The sequence below is a fragment of the Squalius cephalus genome, assembly GCF_949319135.1.
Source record: "Squalius cephalus genome assembly, chromosome: 20".
In the NCBI taxonomy this organism is placed as follows: Eukaryota; Metazoa; Chordata; class Actinopteri; order Cypriniformes; family Leuciscidae; genus Squalius; species Squalius cephalus.
In genome coordinates, this window is record NC_137141.1 from 3,827,718 (window position 1) to 3,831,341 (window position 3,624).

Below are 3,624 nucleotides of genomic sequence, written 5' to 3' on the forward strand. Positions count from 1 at the left end.
ATGCAGATTTAATGGAGTTCACGTCACCGAAAGCAACAGATATGAGCTGCTTTTATTGATCATCAGTTAATTTCAAAATCAAAGACCAGTAAGAGAGAGCGGCATCAGCCCTGGTAAGATCATTTCGTCTCTTTAATTTTAATGATGATGATGATTGTGTGTTAAGCGTCTGCGACTTACTTTCACTTTGATTTGCGATAGTTTGCACATTGGCTTGATGAATAGATGCTCAGCTGCTCATCTGCGGTGATGCGTGTTGCAGTAGCGTCGTCATATCTGGACATAACATGACATTGTAGCCTATAACACGCTCTCACATGTTTATTTTTTAAAAATAGTAAAATGCAATAAGATATTGTGTCATGCCAACACAATCCCCAGCCAACCACCTGTGAGGCTCACCCATCTGATGCCCTGACAAACAAACTCCAGTCTGATGATGCAAGAAGCCCTCCTGATCCAGCGACGAACCCCCTCCCTACGATTGGCACCATAAGCTTTGCACCCCGCAAGTTTTTTTTGGGGGGGTCATCAACATAATTTCTAGCGGCTGTCCCGTTTGTGTTCAAGGTTTTGAGAAAGTGAGTTTCAAGAAATGTGTTTTAGCTATTCAGAAAAACTGTATTGTATAGAGTGCAGAGTTTGTGTGTGTGTGTGTTAGGAGAGTTTGACTGTGTTAAGAATATTAGAAACTGTGAGTATTGCTTGTTGGTTTGATTCCACTTCCAGTTCTTTCAACCGGATCATCAACGATTGGACTTTTGGTGCAGAAGGAATAACGGGATCATGCGAGCCCCATCGTCAGATTTGATCCTTTTATTTGACTGCTGTCATGTGACTCTTCTTCCACATTGACCATTGTGTTACAGCCGCTCAAACAGTGGCAAGTAGAAGAAGAGAGTCATGCACAGAAATAATCTTGGCATCAGCCATTTTGAATTTTGTACTAAAATGCTGTATTTTTTGAACGCATGAACGTATCGTGACAGAATGTGGTATGGGTCATCGGCACAATGCTCTGAAAGAGTCTGAGAAGTTTCGGACCAGCTTATTTACATGCTTATAAGTTAACTTTGGATTTGGTTGACTTATTGGTTGAGTCATCTCCTTACTTTCCTGAATCCTTGCCAAGTCTAATGATACCAAACATGCTAGGTTTTGCCTTATGGTTAGCGCAATGCTGTAAATTAGCGCCAATATCTTCAAAACCATTAGACCGATATCTTCGAAACTGTTTGAGCGATCAAGACGAAACCACCGTAGGAAGTTCGGAAGAGGCAAAACAATCCAATCAAAGTCACCCACAGGTCAAATAAATGTCTATAACTCCAAAACAAAATGAGATATTTTCACCATATTTGACACACACATGTGTGGGCTCACTCTGAGAACACATAAAAAAAGCGGTGGAACTATAATAGAACAAAACAAGGACATTGCCATTAATTACAATATAATATCATGATATTAAATGCAAAACTCTAAACGTTACAAAACTCGGTATGTGTCTTGATAATCCATTAAATCATATATTTAGTTACTGTATATATGATTTTTCAGCCATTTTCCCTAAAATCATCTTCAAATGTCTTTCATTTCTCATTGTTGTAGTAGGTCTGACACTCCCAGCCATGTTGGCATGTCTTATTGTCTTCTTTGCGCTTGGCCACAATAATTGCTGATTGCAGCTATATTTTATATTGACTTCTTTCCCTATCGCATATTTTAGTAATCATCGTAAATTGTGTATCATTTGAAAGCTTTATCACTCAAAATTCATCCTGTGCAATGAAAACGGTACTTTAAATCCTCTTAGCAGGCTCCTCCCCCTATTGGGCGGAGTCATGTTAATTTGTGACAGAAAAAACGCATCAAAACAATTTAATAAAATGTGAGCCTCAAGAAACATTTATGATTATTATCAATTTTGAAATTTGAACAAAACGTTTTTGGATTATTTGATGAATAGGAAGTTCAAAAGAACAGCATTTATTTGAAATAAAATATTTTGTAACATTATAAATGTCTTTACTGTCACTTTTGATCAATTTAATGTTTCCTTGATGAATAAAAGTATTCATTCATTTCTTTCCAAAAAACAGACTGACCCAAAACCTTTGAACGGTCGAGTTTCATGTTACAAAATATTTTATTTCAAATAAATGCTTTTCTTTTGAACTTTCTATTCATCAAATAATCAAGAAAATAAGATGTATCACGCTGTTTTCAACATTGATAATAATCATAAATGTTTCTTGATCATCAAATCATCATATTAGAATGATTTGTAAAGGGTCATGTGACACTGAAGACTGGAGTAATGATGCTGAAAATTCAGCTTTGATGAATAATAGAAAACAGTTATTTTAATTTATAATGTGGGAGGAGACTGGCCAGCAATCAGTTTCAGGTGTAGGTGGTTAGTTCTATCATTAAGATCGCATAAAGGGTTCTTACAGCAACAGGTTGTGGTTTTTCTGCAGTTCTGGCGTGTGTTTGTTGTGCTCAACGTGCAGCCTCTGTACCCTTTCATAGGTATGTTTTTAGTTGTTTGGGTTGTTTGCGTGAAGTTTCCAACTGCTCCTTGATGGTGCAATTCCATCTTTGTTATTTTCTTCTTTTAGGCTGATTATTTAAGAGGTTTTATTCTCTGTCTGGGAAATGAGGCAGACAAACATTTATTGCTGCGGTACCTTCAATGGGCTGATGGCCGTGTTGGAATGCTGAATAACGGTAAACGCAGTATATACACTTTAAGACCGATTATTTATGAGTTTGATGCAATTAATATACAAATGTACTTGATGTTGTGGTAATCTTTTCTCTTGTTTTATAGTACCTTTTATCAATCATGTTTGGGGATTGAGAGCTGAGATTGGGTAACTGTGTTGCAGTTGTACTTTCGCTAAAGTAGGTTATGTTTTGTTTTGTTGTTTTAAATTGTGGGCTGCATTGATGTGTATTAACATGCATGTTTCTTTATTGTTAAAAGGGCAGACCAGCCACTGTTTCTTGTATATTTTAGATTTATATTGTGGTTTGTTATTGTTATTTGATAATGATATTGATATTGATTTTGATCTTAAATGTAATTTGTTATTTACTTTGTTTTCTTTGGTACTGCTCTCCTCTTTTGTGTGTTCCAGTGGTCAGAGACTTTGTACAGGGCCGGGCCTGCATCTACACTAAACCTCCTTCGGTGTAGGTGATTTGGGTGGTGTGACACTGCGGTGTGGTGTGTACTGGAGGTTGGCACTGAAATAGTGACTTAAAGGTTACTACTTATTTGCGGTGTATGCTGTGGGGTTTCTTCTGTCTTCTGTCTCTTACAGGTGGTAGGAGGTCCACAAGAGCAGGTCCGACCCTCTTGCAGTCTTGAGGAGAGCTAATTCCAACTTCTGTGAATGTTATCAACAGTTTTTAACATTTGATGGTTCTATTGGAACAATAAAATTGTTACCTTTTTTACAAACTACATTTGTTGTCCATAATCCGTATTTTGTGACCCCTAGAGGGCTCCTGCCTTAAATAAGGAGGTGGCGTAGTCGGCTTATATTTCCTACACTACAATAATAATATTTCACAATTTACTGTTTTTTTTGTTGATGTTTTTTTATCAAATAA

General features: G+C 36.9%; 1 long non-coding RNA gene across 2 annotated transcripts; it reads left to right on the top strand.

Annotated features, from left to right (window-relative positions):
* Positions 1 to 2,450: 2,450 nt before the first annotated feature.
* On the top strand, positions 2,451 to 3,411 carry LOC307148043. Of its 2 annotated transcripts, XR_013819401.1 has the most exons (5): positions 2,451 to 2,535; positions 2,625 to 2,733; positions 2,837 to 2,910; positions 3,147 to 3,248; positions 3,333 to 3,411. It is a non-coding gene; the product is annotated as an uncharacterized lncRNA (long non-coding RNA). The 2 variants fall into 2 exon arrangements; XR_013819400.1 differs by having other exon boundaries at positions 3,147 to 3,411.
* Positions 3,412 to 3,624: the final 213 nt, after the last annotated feature.